We start from the raw sequence: 8,569 nt of genomic DNA, 5'->3' as shown, positions 1-8,569 counted from the left end.
GTCCTCTATTCCCCGTACCACCCTCTTTAATCCAAGCATGCTATTTTCACCACCTAGTTGTTGTTTTTAATGGCCTGGTGGGAGATTTTGAAATTAAAATTTTACTGGTCTTTAATTACGATTGCAAGCATGTGCCTCCTCCTCCTTCTTTTTCTTCGGTTGCACATTTTTCTTGCTGCTTTGATGATTCAGATGCTTATTTTTCTCCAGTTTCTTTTGATGATGATTCTCTTTCTCACTCAACAACCTCTGAAACAACACCCTTTTTCATTCACCAGACTTCCCATTTTATTTCCCCTCCTCAACATTATAATCTTCGTCCTCTATTCCCTATTTCAACCTATTCAATTTAAGCATGCTATTTTCACAACTCACTTGTCGTTTTATAGGCCTGGTGGTAGATTTTGCCGTTAAACTTTTACTGGCCTTTATTTAGGATTGCTAGCCTGTGCCTCCTCCTCTTTCTTCTTCTTCAGATGTAGAGTCGTCTGCTTCTTCGGTTGCACATCTTTCTTGCTTCACTGATGGTTCAGATGCTTCATGTTCTCTAGTTTCTTTTGATGATGATTCTTCGTCTTCACTCAACAACGTCTTAAGAAACACCCTTTTTGATTCATCAGACTTTCCTTTTTCTTTATCCGCCTCAACATTACCATCTTCGTCCTCTATTCCCTATTTCACCCTATTCAATTCAAGCATGCTATTTTCACAACTCAGTTGTCATTTTATAGGCCTGGTGACAGATTTCGCCATTGGAATTTGACTAGTCTTTAATTCTGATTGCAAGCCTATGCCTCCTACTCCTCATTCTTCTTCGGTTGCACATTTTTTTTGCTTTACTGATGATTCAGAAGCTTCCTGTTCTCCAATTTATTTTGATGATAATTCTTTGTCTTAACTCAACAACCTCTGAAACAACACCCTTTTTGATTCATCAAACTTCCACTTTTCTTTCTCCTCCCCAACATTACCATCTTCATCCTCTATTTCCCGAATCACCCTCTTCAACCCAAACATGCTATTTTCACCACTCAGTTGTCATTTTAAAGTCCTGGTGGCAGATTTTGCCATTGGAATTTGACTAGTCTTTAATTCCGAATGCAAGCCTGTGCCTCATCCTCCTCCTTTTTCGGTTGCACATTTTTCTTGCTTCACTGATGATTCAGAAGCTACCTGTTCTCTAGTTTCTTGTGGTGATGATTCTTCGTCAACACTCAACAACCTCTAAAACAACACCCTTTTTTATTCACCAGACCTCCCATTTTCTTTCTCCTCCTCAACATTACCATCTTCGTCCTCTATTCCCTATTTCACCCTATTCAACTCAAGCATGCTATTTTAACCACTCAGTTCTCGTTTTAAAGGTCTGGTGGTAGATTTTGCAATTGAAATTTTACAGGTCTTTATTTCAGATGCTTCCTGTTCTCCAATTTATTTTGATGATGATTCTTCATCTTCACTCAGCAACCTTAGAAATAACACCTTTATGATTCATAATATTTCCCCTTTTCTTTCTCCTCCTCAACATTACCATCTTCGTCCTCTATTTCCTGTACCACCCTCTTCAACCCAAGCATGCTATTTTCACCACTAGGTTGTCATTTTAAACGCCTGGTGGCAGATTTTGCCATTGGAATTTGACTAGCCTTTAATTCTGATTGCAAGCCTGTGCCTCCTCCTCCTCCTTCTTCTTCTTCGGTTGCACATCTTTCTTGCTTCACTGATGGTTCAGATGCTTCATGTTCTCTAGTTTCTTTTGATGATGATTCTTCGTCTTCACTCAACAACCTCTGAAACAACACCCTTGTTGATTCATCAGACTTCCCCTTTTCTTTCTCCTCCTCAACATTACCATCTTCGTTCTCTATTCCCCGCATCACCCTCTTCAACCCAATCATCCTATTTTCACCACTCAGTTATTGTTTTAAAGGCTTGGTGGAAGATTTCGACATTGAAATTTTACTGGTCTTTAATTCCGATTGCAAGCCTGTGCCTCCTCCTCTTTCTTCTGCTTCGGATGTAGAGTCGTCTTCTTCTTCGGTTGCACATTTTTCTTGCTTCAGTCATGATTCAGAAGCTTCCTGTTCTCCAGTTTATTTTGATGATGATTCTTTGTCTTAACTCAACAACCTCTGAAACAACACCCTTTTTGATTCATCAGACTTCCCCTTTTCTTTCTCCTCCCCAACATTACCATCTTCATCCTCTATTCCCCGAATCACCCTCTTCAACCCAAACATGCTATTTTAAACACTCAGTTGTTGTTTTAAAGGCCTAGTGGTAGATTTCGCCATTGGAATTTGACTAGTCTTTAATTCCGAATGCAAGCCCGTGCCTCATGCTCTTCCTTTTTCAGTTGCACATTTTTCTTGCTTCTCTGATGATTCAGTTGCTTCCTCTTCTCCAGTTTCTTTGGATGATGATTCTTCGTCTTCACTCAACAACGTCTTAAGCAACACCCTTTTTGATTCATCAGACTTCCCCTTTTCTTTATTCTCCTCAACATTGCCATCTTCGTCCTCTATTCCCCGCATCACCCTCTTCAACCCAAACATGCATTTTTCACCACTCAGTTGTCGTTTTAAAGGCTGGCAGATTTCGCCATTAGAATTTGACTAGTCTTTAATTCTGATTACAAGCCTGTGCCTCCTCCTCCTCCTTCTTCTTCGGTTGCACATTTTTTTTTGTTTTACTGATGATTCAGAAGCTTCCTGTTCTCCAGTTTATTTTGATGATGATTCTTTGTCTTAACTCAACAACCTCTGAAACAACACCCTTTTTGATTCATCAAACTTCCCCTTTTCTTTATCCTCCTCAACATTACCATTTTCATCCTCTATTTCTCGAATCACCCTCTTCAACCCAAACATGCTATTTTAATCACTCAGTTGTCATTTTAAAGGCCTGGTGGCAGATTTCGCCATTGGAATTTGACTAGTCTTTAATTCCAAATGCAAGCCTGTGCCTCATCCTCCTCCTTCTTCGGTTGCACATTTTTCTTGCTTCTCTAATGATTCAGATGCTTCCTGTTCTCCAGTTTCTATTGATGATGATTCTTCATCTTCACTCAACAACCTTTGAAACAACACCCTTTTTGATCCATCAAACTTCCCCTTTTCTTTTTCCTCCCCAACATTACCATCTTCGTCCTCTATTCCCCGCATCACCCTCTTCAATCCAAGCATGCTATTTTCACCACTGGGTTTTCGTTTTAAACGCCTGGTGGCAGATTTCACCATTAGAATTTGACTAGTCTTTAATTCTGATTGCAAGCCTGTGCCTTCTCCTCTTCCTTCTTCTTCGGTTTCACATTTTTCTTGCTTCACTGATGGTTCAGATGCTTCCTGTTCTGCAGTTTCTTTTGATGATGATTCTTCGTCTTCACTTAACAACCTCTGAAACAACACCTTTTTTTATTCATCAGACTTCCCCTTTTCTTTCTTCTCCTCAACATTACCATCTTCATTCTCTATTCACCGCATCACCCTCTTCAACCCAATCATGCTATTTTCACCACTCAATTATCGTTTTAAAGTCTGGTGGAAGATTTCGACATTGAAATTTTATTGGTCTTCAATTCCGATTGCAAGCCTGTGCCTCCTTCTCTTTCTTCTTCTTTGGATGTAGAGTCGTCTTCTTCTTCGGTTGCACATTTTTCTTGCTTCAGTCATGATTCAGAAGCTTCTTGTTCTCCAGTTTATTTTGATGATGATTCTTTGTCTTAACTCAACAACCTCTGAAACAACACCCTTTTTGATCCATCAGACTTCCCCTTTTCTTTCTCCTCCCCAACATTACCATCTTCATCCTCTATTCCCCGAATTACCCTCTTCAACCCAAACATGCTATTTTAAACACTCAGTTGTCATTTTAAAGGCCGGGTGGTAGATTTCGCCATTGGAATTTGACTAGTCTTTAATTCCGAATGCAAGCCTGTGCCTCATGCTCTTCCTTCTTCGGTTGCACATTTTTCTTCGTTCTCTGATGATTCAGTTGCTTCCTCTTCTACAGTTTCTTTTGATGATGATTCTTCGTCTTCACTCAACAACGTCTTAAGCAACACCCTTTTTGATTCATCAGACTTCCCCTTTTCTTTCTCCTCCCCAACATTACCATTCTCGTCCTCTATTCCCCGCATCACCCTCTTCAACCCAAGCATGCTATTTTCACCACTGGGTTGTAGTTTTAAATGCGTGGTGGCAGATTTCGCCATTAGAATTTGACTAGTCTTTAATTCTGATTGCAAGCCTGTGCTGAAAGTAAAGCAAGATCGCTACGGGGTAAAAAACGTAGTTCAAAATTTTGAACTTACCCCGATCCCGGCGATTGGATCAACGTCGAAATTAAATCATTCACAAACAAATAAATAAATCTTACCTTTAGACTATCGAGTCGTCCAAGCGTCCGGCCTCTAACTCGTGTTACGCGGCACGCGTCCGTTGGCAAGGAGAGCGGAATAGGAGTGCTAGCTCCTTCTCCTTTGCGCGGCTTGTGTATGGACGGTAAAAGAACACTCACGTTTCAAATCGATGCCAAAAAGAAACGGTAAGAGTGAACGGCAATACGTTTTTCAACTCTTGAAAAACGACACCAAAAGTCCCCATAATTTTGGGCAACCTAATGGATTGGGCTAGCCCATTAATTCTAATTTAATTAGAATGTTAAGTGGGCTTATTTTAGTCCAACTAGAAATATAATTAAATGGCCCAATCTTTTTATAGGTTAAATAAAATATTATGGCCCAAATCTAATTTCAAGCCCAAATATATTTTATTTAATATTTGGCCAAAATCTAATTTGGTCCAATTATAATATTTAATATTTGGCTCGAATCTAATTTAGTCCAAATATAATATTTATTTTAATATTTGGCTCAAATCCAATTTAGTCCAAATATAATATTTAATTTAATATTTGGCCCAAATCTAATTTAGTCCAAATATTAACTTAAGCCCAAATATATTTTGTTTCCTATTTGCCACTCCAACAAATAGAAAATTATTAAATTAGAAACTCCTTCCTAATTTAATCAATTGCCATTTTTAAGAAACTCTTTCCATTATGATGAGTCCTCGTCATATTGACGTCATTACGTCTATTTGTTCTTTTTTCGTGAGAACCTACGACGGCACAACTTCTTGCCGAAGTGTCCCATTTAACCATACGTCCACTCTCCTGGTTTAAGCCAGGGATCGTGCCTATTGCGTATGACTCATTAGGCTTCCGAATATGTTGGCAATGTGTCGATACAAATACATAAGACAAGATTGGCCTCTAGCAAGGCATCATGCCTACCCAATTATTCAGAAGGATTCATAATCCGCAATTAACCTTTCACGAGCATGGTTACCGTGTAATTCGATCCTCTCGTTAATGTATCTTATGTGATCTCAAGTATGGCGATGTGTTGCTTGATAACGATCACATGAGTTTTCTTCAGTCTTCTGGATATCTTCACTTAATAGAAGCTAAATCAATAACTCTTTATTGATCTCTTTTACCATGGCCATGGATTTAAAGTGAATATCCATCGAAGGCGCCTTAGATACATCATCCTCTATCAAGGGATAGACGAGTCCCATCTTGGCTATGCACCCATCTCCTTAAGGCTCACGATATACCCAACGATCACCCACGTGCAGCCATTGTCTAGGCCCATCGAAACGATGTCATAGCATACCGATCTTCTTATGAGATGACTGTGACAACCTCAAGTCCAAGGATTAGTTACACCCATCTCGTATGAGAATTCCATCAACATATAACCAAAATAGATTCTCATGGCGAGTCATGTCCAGTGACACGTTCTCCAACATTGGTCACCTATGTACTTGTCTAGGCATCCCCATGCCTATGGGTGTCAGACCCTCATTGCTATCACATAGCAAAAACATAGCACATACAAGTCTTACCGCAATTGTCAATGTCCATTCTTGACATTGCTACGACTTGAGACGTTTAATGATGTCCAAAAATTGTGATGCATCATCTCACATCTTTTTAGATTATTCACAGTATACATCATATGGACTTCTATCTAGTTTCATTCGGTTATTACAATAATAACAAGAAACTAATACAATGACTTCTTGTGAATTTGAATAACTCCTTATTCAAATAATAAACATGATTACAATTGTCAATGTACAACATGCCCAATCTGATTGGGTCTAGAGCACCTACACTAACATGTGCCTCCTCCTCATTCTTCTTCTTCAGATGTAGAGTCGTCTTCTTCTTTGGTTGCACATTTTTCTTGCTTCACTCATGATTCAAAAGCTTCTTGTTCTCCAGTTTCTTTTGATGATGATTCTTTGTCTTAACTCAACAACCTTTGGAACAACACCCTTTTTGATTCATCAGACTTCCCCTTTTCTTTATCGTCCTCAACATTACCATCTTTATCCTCTATTCAACCCAAACATGCTATTTTCACCACTCAGTTGTCGTTTTAAAGGCCTGGTGGCAAATTTCGCCATTGGAATTTGACTAGTCTTTAAATCTGATAGCAAGCCTGTACCTCCTCCTCCTCCTTCTTCTTCAGTTGCACATTTTTTTTGCTTTACTGATGATTCAGAAGCTTCATCTTCTCCAGTTTATTTTGATGATGATTATTTGTCTTAACTCAACAACCTCTGAAACAACACCCTTTTTGATTCATCAGACTTCCCCTTTTTCTTTCTCATCCCTAACATTACCATCTTCATCCTATATTCCCCAAATCACCCTCTTCAACCCAAACATGTTATTTTCACCACTCAGTTGTCATTTTAAAGGCCTGGTGGCAGATTTTGCCATTGGAATTTGACTAGTCTTTAATTCCAAAGGCAAGCCTGTGCCTCATCCTCCTCCTTCTTCGGTTGCACATTTTTCTTGCTTCACTGATGATTCAGAAGCTTCCTGTTCTCCAGTTTCTTTTGGTGATGATTCTTCGTCAACACTCAACAACCTCTGAAACAACACCCTTTTTTATTCACCAAATCTCCCCTTTTCTTTCTCCTCCTCAACATTACCATCTTCGTCCTCTATTCCCTTTTTCACCCTATTCAACTCAAGCATGCTATTTTAACCACACAATTCTCGTTTTAAAGGTTTGGTGGAAAATTTTGCCATTGAAATTTTATTGGTCTTTATTTCCAACTGCAAGCATGTGCCTCCTCCTCCTCCTTCTTCGATTGCATATTTTTCTTGCTTCTCTGATGATTCAGATGCTTCCTGTTCTCCAATTTATTTTGATGATGATTCTTCATCTTCACTCAGTAACCTCAGAAACAATACTTCCCCTTTTCTTTCTCCTCCTCAACATTACCATCTTCGTCCTATATTCCCCGTACCACCCTCTTCAACCCAAGCATGCTATTTTCACCACCCAGTTGTCATTTTTAAAGGCCTGGTGGGAGATTTTGAAATTAAAATTTTACTGGTCTTTAATTACTATTGCAAGCATGTGCCTCCTCCTTCTTTTTCTTCGGTTGCACATTTTTTCTTGCTTCTCTGATGATTCAGATGCTTATTTTTCTCTAGTTTCTTTTGATGATGATTCTTCGTCTTCACTCAACAACCTCTGAAACAACACCCTTTTTCATTCACCAGACTTTCCCTTTTCTTTCTCCTCCTCAACATTACCATCTTCGTCCTCTATTCCCTATTTCACCATATTCAATCCAAGCATGCTATTTTCACAACTCAGTTGTCGTTTTATAGGCCTGGTCGCACATTTTGCCGTTAAAATTTTACTGGCCTTTATTTTCGATTGCAAGCCTGTGCCTCCTCTTCTTTCTTCTTCTTCAGATGTAGAGTCGTCTTCTTCTTCGTTTACACATTTTTCTTGCTTCTCTGATGATTCAGATGCTTCCTCTTCTCCAGTTTCTATTGATGATGATTCTCCGTCTTCACTTAACAACGTCTTAAGCAACACCCTTTTTGATTTTTCAGAGTTCCCATTTTCTTTATTCTCCTCAACATTGCCATCTTCGTCCTCTATTCCCCGCATCACCCTCTTCAACCCAAACATGCAATTTTCACCACTCAGTTGTCGTTTTAAAGGCCTGGTAGCAGATTTCGCCATTAGAATTTGACTAGTCTTTAATTCTGATTACAAGCTTGTGCCTCCTCCTCCTCCTTCTTCTTCGGTTGCACATTTTTTTTGTTTTACTGATGATTCAGAAGCTTCCTGTTCTCCAGTTTATTTTGATGATGATCCTTTGTCTTAACTCAACAACCTCTGAAATAACAACCTTTTTGATTCATCAAACTTCCCCTTTTCTTTATCCTCCTCAACATTACCACCTCCATCCTCTATTTCCCGAATCACCCATTTCAACACAAATATGCTATTTTAACCACACAGTTGTCGTTTTAAAGGCCTGGTGGCAGATTTCGCCATCGGAATTTGACTAATCTTTAATTCTGATTGCAAGCCTGTGCCTCCTCCTCTTCCTTCTTCTTCGGTTTCACATTTTTCTTGCTTCACTGATGGTTCAGATGCTTCCTGTTCTGCAGTTTCTTTTGATGATGATTCTTCATCTTCACTTAACAACCTCTGAACAACACCTTTTTTTATTCATCA

Source organism: Diospyros lotus, chromosome 1 (assembly GCF_014633365.1).
Source record: "Diospyros lotus cultivar Yz01 chromosome 1, ASM1463336v1, whole genome shotgun sequence".
Taxonomy (NCBI): Eukaryota; Viridiplantae; Streptophyta; class Magnoliopsida; order Ericales; family Ebenaceae; genus Diospyros; species Diospyros lotus.
Note: the sequence above shows the minus strand (reverse complement) of the source record.